The sequence below is a fragment of the Mytilus californianus genome, unplaced genomic scaffold (genome assembly GCF_021869535.1).
Source record: "Mytilus californianus isolate M0D057914Y unplaced genomic scaffold, xbMytCali1.0.p SCAF_5, whole genome shotgun sequence".
Classification (NCBI taxonomy): domain Eukaryota; kingdom Metazoa; phylum Mollusca; class Bivalvia; order Mytilida; family Mytilidae; genus Mytilus; species Mytilus californianus.
In genome coordinates this window covers 16,770,952-16,783,101 of record NW_026262701.1, presented here as the reverse complement: position 1 = coordinate 16,783,101, position 12,150 = coordinate 16,770,952, and the positions used below count along the sequence as shown (strand labels likewise).

Below are 12,150 nucleotides of genomic sequence, written 5' to 3'. Positions count from 1 at the left end.
GACTTATCAGGCCTTGTTAATTTTTCTTGTAAATTTTTGTGTCTTTTATATGCTATAACTGTTTTCTTTCTTAAAATTCTTGCGAGTTCAGGGTCATTCTCTATCAAATCCCAATAATTGATCTTTATTAATTGTTTCACTGCTTGGTTATATTTAGTGATAAAGATAATCGTTTTAACGTCTGGATTTTCAGTGTTAGACAGTAAATCATTTAGTTCTAAGTTTGAGGTAGATACAATCGCTTCATCTATTTCTATTTGCTTATAATTTCTTTGTAATAACTTCTCAAAATGAATTAATGATCTTGGTACGTTCATATATATCGTTGGTGTTTTTTATATGACGGATAATCTCTCCTTTAATGAAACCTTTGAATACGCTTTTAGGATGACAACTCTTTCTATCTAAGTATTGAAAAGTTTCTGTTGGTTTTCTGAAAGTCTTTAGATCTAGGATTCCAGAGTCTAAAAATCTATTGCCTTTATATACTTCAGTATCTAAAAATATAATTTTCTCTGAAGATATTTCGTAGGTGAATTTTAGGTATTTGTGTGCATTTTTGCCGTTATGAAAAGTTCTTGGAGTTCGTTTTTGTTACCATTAAATGATAAATCCATCATCTCTATATCTACTGCAGAAAGCTATTTTGTCTCTATGTAAATACTTTGATAATATATTTTCCAAAATTTCAAACATTCTTATATCAGCTAATTCTGCTGATGCAGCGCCTCACATCGGGACACCAATTTGCTGTCTGTATGGTTTACTGTTAAATGTGAATTCATTATTCTTCAATATAATTTCTAAAGATTTTATTATATCTTCAATGGGAGGAATTTGAAAGGGATAATTACTGCAAGTTAAATTCTTTGTTTCTCTTCTGACAGCTTTAATTATTTCAGAATATTTTAAGTTTGTATACATATTGCTTGCATAGAATAACTTACAACTGCCTTATTCAACCAGTACTTGGAAAACCAGTTCCTCAATCTGGAGTTGTTCTTCCATATATCACTTTCCTGTACACAAAAAATATCTCAATTGATAATTGCTAGACTCAGAACCATTATTTCAACAACAAAAATCAAGACAGACAACTTATCGGAGTAATTTATTGTTTTATTTATTGGTACATAAATATTGTAGCATTTCAAATCAGCATATAATACTGAAGAAGGATATTTGTTATAATGAATACTCATTATCAATTATTAATAATGAAATTTGGTTAACTTATACCATAATTTCATACTTATTTTAAACATTGTATAGATACATTTTAATCTTCTAATATATATTAAAGATATTTATTGCACAATTTCAGATTGGTTAAATGATTTGGAGATCTCAAAATGCTGATCACTTTTGCAATATATACTGTTTCTCTGAAGCTTTTATGGTGTTTATATTGTGAATAATAAACAGAAAATTTTGTCTCAATCGTCATTAAGGGGATATAACTCCTACAAGCTGTTATCTCTCAGGCTCTGAACATTAAATTTTTTTTGTATATATCGGTGTGCTGATCATTTTAAGACAATAATAACAAGCAATAGTTTACCTCAAGTTTGATGATTGCAGATTCAAACTCTTCCTCAGAACTTGATCTTGCAATAGCCCTGAATAGAGCTAAGGCCGTTTCTTTTTGGTTAATGAGGCCATTATGTGTTGTTCCTAGCCATCTCTCCCAACTCTGCTCCCTGTGGAAATCACAGAGATATGCCATTGTACCTGCCATATTAAAGAATAAAAAAAATCACTACAGTATCATCCTTCAAAGCAAACAAATTAAATGATGTCACTGCAATTACACAAACATATTGAACATGTTGAACTAGGTGTAATGAATATCAAATACTTCAACTTTCAGGTAGACTCATATACTTTGGTGTTGTATTTCCTATTCCTTACCCTGTATACACATGCTCCATAAATAACTGTGCATGGAACAAAGTGCATACAAGGAAAGAGTTCAGATATTTCCTGCCCTTTAACTTATATTCATTATCAACTGGCTCCTAGATTGAGAAAAGTATAATATTATGATGTTACATCCACCACCAAATACAAACATTTAAGCCAGAAAATAGTATATAAATTTACAATGATATACTGTAAATTCAGAAATTATTGCGTGCATTTATTATTACGATTTTGTCATTTTAGAATAAAATGCGATTTTAATTTTTGCGATATTGAGAAAAATCCTGTTTAATTCATATAAAAAATTTCAAAATGCGAGTTTAAATTATTGCGATTACAACCCTGTCGCATTTTTCGCAATAATAAAAACATCACAATAATTTCTGAATTTACAGTATATAATAGTTGTCATTGTATCTTACAAATGTGTTATAAACACTTCTAAGTTATAAAGGAAAAACATGTATATACATAGATATTTTGAGTTTAAAACAAAAAAGTTTCCAACAGCATTTATTTAGAAATTGTTTTAAATCAATTGATATTTCTAGAGTGTATATATATTTTGTTTGAAGAGTTAAACTAAACAACACTGATAAATATATAAAATAAAAGTAATAATATAGAAATATATATATATATAGGTGAGATAGTACCATGAGCGAGGATATAGGAAGTGAAAGTTGAATGATCAATATATATTAAAGCATGATTGTGAAGTGTAAAAGCACAAATTACCACATATAGCAATAGAAATATACTTACTTCAAGTCAACTAAAAAATGAGCAATTCAAATTTATATTTCAAATATTTCATATTGACTAACTCTCATTTATAAATTACATTAAAAACAACAATCAATTATTTATATGCTTTTCTATACTTGGTGAACTTTAGGAGTATCAACTTTAGGCAAGAATTACACTTTAACCTTACATTTAATTAAAGTATGAAATAGAAACATCAGAAATGGTATACTCTCGAATGAATCCATGATATCTGCTTCATTCATACCTGGAAAAACATCCTCTAAAGCTGTAATTTCTTCATCACAGTAATCTGCCATGAAGTACCTTGGCTTCCATTCAGGATTCCAATGCTTTAAAATATTTAAAGCCTCCTTGATTGAATTACGGTCCTCTGTTTCCAGGACAAACGAAGCAACAGTTATGTAATTAACATTTGTTGGAACACAGAGAAAGTACAGTGGCAAAGCATATTTAGTGGTCCTGTACGTTGCATCAAGCAAGGCAATCTCGTTGCCATACCTTGCTAGCAAATGTCTCTGCCAAGGTGTCTGATGTATGTACAGAAACTTTTCTCTGTTCCCACAATACAAAGTTGCCATTTCGTCGTTGAAGAATTCTTCACCATCAGCATCTGGAATGGCTAAAAAAATTTTTTTAAGAAATTATAAAAAAGCAATCTTTGATCTCACGTGTTGAGGTGTTTTTTAGTCAAAGAGTAAATAAAATGCTCCGCTAGGTGCAGCTTGATATGACTGCAGAGGTCGAACCCTGAACAGTTAGGGCAAGTATGGACACAACATTCAAGCTTGATACAGCTCTGAATTTGAATTGTGATAAAATATTTGACACAGTATAGGTTTCTGACACAGAATTAATGTGGTCTAAGAACTTAAAAAATTTTAAATTGGACATTCACCTATTATGGTCCAATATCCAAAATCTAAATACATGGTTAGATTCAGCATATCAAAGAACCCTAAGAATTCAATTTTTGATGAAATCAAATACAGTGTTCTAGAATTCCCATTTCCCGTCACCCGTGGCAAGTTGATTTAGGTCACGGGAAAGTGGAAATTCAAACCTTTGTTGTCCGTGGGCAAGTAAAATTAAATTACAGAAACTTCCAATTCATGCAGATCAAACGGTCGATGAAACAGTTGTATTCTTTAAATCTTTTATTTCAATCAAAGTCTCAAGGCAAGATTGTTTTTGTTGGTGTAAATCATGCAGGGGTTTTAAAGTCTAGGGGAGAGAAACATACGCACATGTTTCGCAATCACAGTCATAAAGACGCTTGCTAGCTAAGCAAGGGAAATCCGTGATTTCAAGCATCCATCTGATCTAGACGCAAAAAACTAATAACCGGAATGCAAACGGTAAAAGATTTAATATCCGGATCTCAAATTGTTGATTTTCTGCTTGAAATGTTATCACTTTTTTGTGCCAATACATTTGAATTACTGAAGTTACATTGTTTATGTCACAAATAGACATGTGTCAAACTTAAATTAATATATTTCAAAACAAAATTAATATATTCCATCAAATTTTTTGTATATCTAGATGAACATGACATTGAATTATCAACACAATCACAAGCTAGTTTGACAAACTAATTAATTTCAAAGGAAATAACAGAGTTCATAATTTCAAATTGAACTACATGTATAAACATGCAATAAAAGGAATAAGAAAATTATGAAAACATTTTTCAAATAGTATAAAAATAAGGGAAAGTTCATTAAACTTGTGGGAAAGTGAATTTTTGATACTAACTTTCCCGTGGAAAGTTGCAAATGTATGAAAATCCTAGAACACTGCAAATAAAGTTCAATTTTGGACCCTTTAGAACTCAATGTGGACCAATTTGATAAAGGGGCCCAAATATCAAAAATCAAAATACATGTTTAGATTCAGCATATCAAAGAACCCCAAGAATTTAATTTTGGACCCTTTGGACCTTAATGTAGACAAATTTGAAAACGGGACCAAAAATTAAGAATCTAAATACACGGTTAGATTCGGCATATCAAAGAACCCCAATAATTCAAGTTTTGATGAAATCAAACAAAGTTTAATTTTGGACCCTTTTGGCCCCTAATTCCTAAACTGTTGGGACCAAAACTCCCATAATCAATCCCAACCTTCCTTTTGTGGTCATAAACCTTTGTTAAAATTTCGTAATTTTCTATTTACTTATACTAAAGTTATTGTGCGAAAACCAAGAAAAATGCTTATTTGTGCCCCTTTTTGGCCCCTAATTCCTAAACTGTTGGGACCAAAAGCCCCAAAATCAATCCCAACCTTCCTTTTGTGGTTATAAACCTTGTGTTAAAATTTTATTGATTTCTATATACTCATACTAAAGTTATTATCCGGAAATAATCCGTCTTCGGACAACGATGTCGACGTGATACCAATATACGACCAAAATTTTTTTAATTTTTGCGATCGTATAAAAAGGACAATCATGCAGATGATGCATTCATTTGATTTTGATTTAAAGGACCCACAAACAGAAAAACAAATAACCGGCTAATAACATTTTCTATCATAAAATAAAAGTAGAGCAGGTGGAGAGAACAGGTTGAATTTTACTGATTCAATATGTACTGAACATGACAAAATGACCTCATAAAATTTGGTTTTTTAAAATATTAAGTGTTAATTGAGAATTTTTAACGATCAGAAAATGGCCATATATTATTTCGACATTGCTGTGTTAAATTTGCTTACAGATTTTTATAAGTTAACTTTAATTTTGTAATTTCTGAGCTATAAGGGGTCACACCTAAAAATTTCAACTTCATTTGGTCAGATTAATTTCACCATGAACAAGCCATGTTGTCTGTCCATTACCTTCTGGTGTTGTTGGTTCAAAAGACTCCTGTTCTTCCTTCTTTCTCAGGAAAAACTCATCAGCAGGGAACTGGCTCTTCCACTCAGCTACTTTCTGTTCTACTATTTTCTAAAAAATAAATATATAAAAATACTCCATAAGGCAAGACTTCTAAATGCTTGGTACATACTATTAAGTCTTCAGGGGATACTTCTTTTTTTTTGTGTATTTTGCATGAATTAAGGTATTATGCTATCAGATTATACTTTACATATTTTATTTAAAAATTGAATGCTTCTTTTTATAATTTTATTGGGGTGTAAAATTGTTGACCGAAGCACATTTTGAATGAATAAAATTGAGAATGGAAATGGGAAATATGTCAAAGGGACAACAACCCGACCAAAGAGCAGACAACAGCCACAGGCAAACAATGGGTCTTCAATGCAGCGAGAAACTCCCGCACCCGGAGGTGATCCTCAGCCGGCCCCTAAATAAAATTGTGTGCTAGTTCAGTGAAAATAGATGTCACACTAAACTCCAAAACATATAAATGAACTAAAATTAAAAAACATAAAAGACTAACAAAGGCAAGAGGCTCCTGACTTGGGACAGGAGCAAAAATGTGGTGGGGTTAAACATGTTTTGTGAGATCTCAACCCTCCCTCTATACCTCTAGTCAATGTAGAAAAAAGAAACACATAGCAATACGCACAGTAAAACTCAGTTTAAAAGAAGTCTGAGTCCGATGTCAGAATAGGTAACAAAAGAAAATAAGCAAAATGACAATGATACATAAATGAACAAAGGACTACTAGCAGTTACTGACATGCCAGCTCCAAACCTCAATTAAACTGATTGAAAGATTAGGTCTTCATCATAAGTTTGAAGTGCTTCATATCAAAACCGTGTGCACGATCAACTTTTATAGGAATATAAAACATGATATTGGGGGTGTCTTGAGATTGCTGTCAGACAATCAAAATTACAGATTATAATGACACATACTTATAATGTAATGATTTAGTTATTATAATTTGTAGTCTGTTTGTTTTTTCAGGTTTTTCATGTAGAACATTAACAATTGATTAATCATGTTAATATATTTTCTATTGGTACAACATATTTAATAAGAAGGTGACATAGACAAAAATACTTGTAGTTATAAATATAGAAAAAATAAAGCATTATTACTTTTCCAGAGTTGTTGTAATAAATTCAAAGTGTGTTTTCCATGGTATCAACAAAAATACTCATCTATTATTTATCATAATTAGTATGTATAAAAACCTGATCAACGTTGCTGTTTCTTATTTCCAGTAGTCCAAGAAGAATATTATTTCTGATGACTTTCAAGGTTGGCCAGAATCTACTATTTATGGGTGATGGTAGTTGTTGGTCTTTAAACAAATCATTTTTAATGTAAACATCAAGAAGCAATTTCATTTGAGTTGACGAAGTAATGTTGCTTTCAGCCACCATTTTCCTTATATATTTTTTTATCCTTTCATCAAGTGGTTGTATCAACATACCTATCTGTAAGAAAAAGAAGCATTTGGTTTTTTTTTTTTTTTTTTTTGCTAATGATTAACCAATTGCATTTTGAACAGATATATCATGTTATGGAGGGGTATTTGCGAAAAATACCAGTCAAGGGATAGTGAAATTTCCCAAGCCGGTAGACGAGGGAAATTTGGTCCCAAGACTGGTATTTTTCACAAATACCCCTCCATAACATGATATATCTGTTTAATTACACCGAAAAGATTTTGATTGAAACTGTCTGTACATGTGAAGGGAAATCGTAGTACAATGGGAATTATACATGTACTTTTATGCGTTAGTGCTGTCTTTTTGTAACGTCATGGTATCTATATGTGCAAACGTCATTGTTATTCCATCATTAAATCGTTCATTTGTATAGACATTTTTTCCCCCTCTTTATATGTATATTTCTTACAGTTTTCGGTTTAACTCAATCAATAGTGCCTAACCATGTTGTCGGGATAAAGTGAGAAAGGTTCCGAATAATTTTGGCGGGAACAGGCTCGTGAGTGTAAAAAAGGAATATCCAAAATGGCAAATACTACGGCAGAGAGGGGAATTTGAGGCAAATTCACTAGCAGTAGTGAAAAAACAGGCAAATTTGTTTGAAATGAGGAAAAAATGTTAGAATATGCGAAAAATACACTGGCTAACAGCCAATCAAAATCCTGCATTCTTATATAAGGAGTAATTAATATTTATATATTGACTAGTTGGGGTAACTGGGTGATTAGTTTGGATATTCTGGCATCTGGTAGTGTATCTGATTCATTGGTTTGGGTACCTGTCTGGGTGGCTGTTCTAGAGTATCATTGTGACTAGTTGGCACAACAGAGTAACTGGTTGGGGTATCTGGAAGACTAGTTTGGGTATCTAGGTGACTAGTTGGAACAACAGAGTGACTGGTTGGGGTATCTGTAAGACCACCAGTAGTTTGGGTATCTAGGTGACTAGTTGACACAACAGAGTGACTGGTTAAGGTATCAGGGTGACTAGTTGGCATAACAGAGTTGGTGTATCTGGAAGACTAGTTTTGGTATCAGGTTGACTGGTTAGCATATCAGGATGACTGTTTGGGATGTCAGGATGACTGGTTGGGATGTCAGGATGAGTGGTTGGGATATCAGGGTGACTCTGGTGTCAGGGTGACTTGTTGGGATGTCAGGATGAGTGGTTGGGATATGTCAGGATGACTAGTTGGGATGTCAGGATGACTGGTTGGGATGTCAGGGTGACTGGTTGGGATATCAGGGTGACTCGGGTGTCAGTGTGACTTGTTGGGATGTCAGGATGAGTGGTTGGGATATGTCAGGATGACTAGTTGGGATGTCAGGATGACTGGTTGGGATGTCAGGGTGACTGGTTGGAGTATCAGGATGAGTGGTTTGGATGTCAGGATGACTGGTTGGTATGTCAGAGTGACTGGTTGGGATGTCAGGGTGACTGAATGGGATGTCAGGGTGACTGGTTGGAGTATCAGGATGAGTGGTTGGGATATCAGAGTGACTCATTCAGGTGTCAGGGTGACTGGTTGGGATGTCAGGATGACTGGTTGGGATGTCAGGGTGATTGGTTGGGATGTCAGGGTGACTAGTTCAGATGTCAGTATGACAGGTAGGGGTGTCAGGATGACTGGTTAGGATGTCAAGGTGACTGGTTGGGATGTCAGGATGACTGGTTGGGACGTCAGGATGACTGGTTGGGATGTCAGAGTGACTGGTTCAGATGTCAGGATAACTTGTTGGGACGTCAGGATGACTGGTTGGGATGTCAGAGTGACTGGTTGGGATGTCAGGATGACTGGTTGGGATGTCAGGATGAGTGGTTGGGTTATCAGGGTGACTGGTTGGGATGTCAGGATAACTTGTTGGGACGTCAGGATGACTGGTTGGGTTATCAGGGTGACTGGTTGGGATGTCAGGGTGACTGGTTGGGATGTCAGGGTGACTGGTTGGGATGTCAGGATGACTGGTTGGGATGTCAGGGTGACTGGTTGGGATGTCAGGATGACTGGTTGGGATGTCAGGGTGACTGGTTGGGATGTCAGGGTGACTGGTTGGGATGTCAAGGTGACTGGTTGGGATGTCAGGGTGACTGGTTGGGATGTCAGGATGACTGGTTGAGATGTCAGGGTGACTGGTTGGGGTATCTGGATGACTAGTTTGGATGTCAGGATGACTGGTAGGGATGTCAGGATGACTGGTTGGGATGTCAGGGTGACTGGTTGGCATGTCAGGGTGACTGGTTGGGATGTCAGGGTGACTGGTTGGGATGTCAGGATGAGTGGTTGGGATATCAGGGTTACTGGTTGGGATGTCAGGATGACTAGTTGGGATGTCAGGATGACTGGTTGGGATGTCAGGGTTGGGATATCAAGGTGACTGGTTGGCATATAAGGGTGACTGGTTGTGGTATTAGGATGACTAGATGGATATTAGGGTGACTGGTTTGGGTATTTGGGTGACTAGTTGGATATCCAGGTTACTTGTTTGAAAATTTTTGTGACTGGATGTGGTATATTGGAGACTGGTTAGGGTATCTGAAGTTGGGATATTTTTGTGATCCTGATGACTGGTTTGGGTAACTTGGTGAGTAGTTAGGATATATTGGTGATCTTAATGACTGGTTAGGGTATCTGGATAGATAATTGGATATTTTGTTGACTGGTGTGGTTATCTGGATGTCATTATTTCTCTGTGAATAGTTGGGATATTTCAGTGAATGGAGGGGGGGAGCCGGAGGGGTTATATACATATAAGAGACTATTAATAGGCAAATAAGCTAATATTCATATAGTAAATATTCCTACGAAACAAATGAACTTCAAATATGACAAACAGTGTTAGTGAATGCATATATCTAAAATAAATCTAAATCAAATGAAGTTTGCATGACCCAGACCTGACAGCATTATTTTACCTCTCCTGTAAAATGGTTCTGGTGGGTATCTGGAACAGAGATAAGGTAAACATGTTGCACAGCTACATCATCCTCTTTGTCTATTGCATTGTGGATTTTAGCTGACAGTCTTTCCCTTCCATATCGTGTGTTATCTTCTAGCTGCAAAAGTATGATAAATATTTAATATATCAAACATATTTTTAAATCTATGTTCTAGCTTCTATCAGTGACAAATGAAAAGAAAATGCATTTCTATTTCGTTCAGCTTGACTTAAGGTATAACTTAATATGAAGTATGCTTGATAATTTGGAATTTATGAATTTCAAGTATATAGTATGACAGGAGGATGGATGTCCAATTTGATACATCCTATTTAGAATACATTCTCCAAATTTTCATACATTGTTCCTCATTAGTTAATTATGTCAGATATCACATTAAAAATGATTTTATTGATAGCCATTATTAATTCTCAGATATATCCAGGTTTTAAATGTAATTGTACTGTGAATATAGACCATTCCTTTCACTTTTATTTGGGGCTTTCTTGAGCTGAGGATGAGGATTACATGTTATTAATAACCTCTTGTCCCTTTTTTAATCAATAATACTTTTGGATACTATAATGTGATGTCTCAATTAGGTATACTCCATATCAATCTATCTGATTTGCTTACTCTTTTTTTCTTTTGTATTGCAAGTTTTTACGTACAGTGTTGTATTCAAACCAATTTTATTGAATATGATGTGAGCATCTGTTCTACATTAAAAGCCCTATATCAGATTGTATTAACAGTTATTAACTAATGAGTTCACCTTGAAGTCTGTAAACTTCATTACATGTCTGATTCTAATCATTGCTGGACAATTTTTATACGACCGCAAAAATTAAAAATTTTTTGGTCGTATATTGGTATGACGTTGGCGTCGTCGTCGTCGTCGTCGTCGTTGTCGTCGTCGTCGTCGTCGTCGTCCGGCGTCGTCCGGCGTCGTCCGAAGACACATTGGTTTTCGCACTCTAACTTTAGTTTAAGTGAATGGATCTCCATGAAATTTCACCATAAGGTTCAATACCACGAAAGGAAGGTTGGGATTGATTTTGGGGGTTATGGTACCAACAGTTAAGGAATTAGGGGCCAAAAAGGGGCCAAAAATAAGCATTTTTGTAACTTTCAGACAATAACTTGTGTGTAAGTGTATGGATCTCTCTGACATTGTACCACAAGGTTCCATATCACAAAGGGAAGGCTGTAATTGATTTTGGGGGTAATTGCCTCAAAATTTTAGGAATTAGGGGCCAAAAAAGGGGCAAAAAACAAGCATTTTTCTAGTTTCATGGCAATAACTTGTGTGTAAGTGTTTGGATATTTCTGAAATTGTACTACAAGGTTCCATATCACAAAGGGAAAGCTGGAATTGAGTTTGGGGGTAATTGCCCGAAACGTTTAGGAATTGGGGGCCAAAAAGGGGCCAAAAATAAGCATTTTTCTAGTTTCCAGACAATAACTTGTGTTCAAGTGTATGGATCTCTCTGAAATTGTACTGCAAGGTACCATACCACAAAGGGAAGGCTGGGATTGAGTTTGGGGGTGATGAATCATAAGGGGGTTCAAAAAATTTGGGGGGGGGGGGGGGGGGTTTTCTTTTTTTCCTTTTTTTTTTCTTTTAAAATTTTCCATTTTAAGTTGGTTATTTCTGATTTATATTTAAAAGCAAATAATAATGATATGGTAGGAGATACACACCAAACAGGATGTGTAAATTATTATATAATAAGTATTGTGCAATAGCAAGAAATTTTCAATTGCACAGTATTGCACAATAGCAAGAAATCTTCAATTGCGCAGTATTGCGCAATAGCAAGAAATCTTCAATTGCACAGTATTGCGCAATAGCAAGAAATATCCAATAGCACAATATTGCGCAATAGCAAGAAATTGTCAATTGTACAGTATTGCGCAATAGCAAGAAATATTCAATTGCACAGTATTGTGCAAAAGAAGATACTTCGTATAAATTGCTTATTTCTTGATCAATTTCAATGGGGTTTTATTCTTGAATTCTTGGGGTTCTTTAATATGCTGAATCTAACCGTGTATTAAGTTTTTGGATTTTGGGCCCCGTTTTTAAATTGGTCCACATTGAGGTCCAAAGGGTCCAAAATTTAACTTTGTTTGATTTCATCAAAAAT

At 34.8% G+C, this 12,150-nt stretch overlaps 1 long non-coding RNA gene across 1 annotated transcript; it reads right to left on the bottom strand.

Annotated features, from left to right (window-relative positions):
- Positions 1-6,736: 6,736 nt before the first annotated feature.
- LOC127701125 (uncharacterized) lies at positions 6,737-10,826 on the bottom strand. Its single transcript, XR_007981832.1, has 3 exons — positions 10,776-10,826; positions 9,977-10,117; positions 6,737-7,048 (listed from the first exon to the last, which is right to left on the bottom strand). It is a non-coding gene; the product is annotated as an uncharacterized LOC127701125 (long non-coding RNA).
- Positions 10,827-12,150: the final 1,324 nt, after the last annotated feature.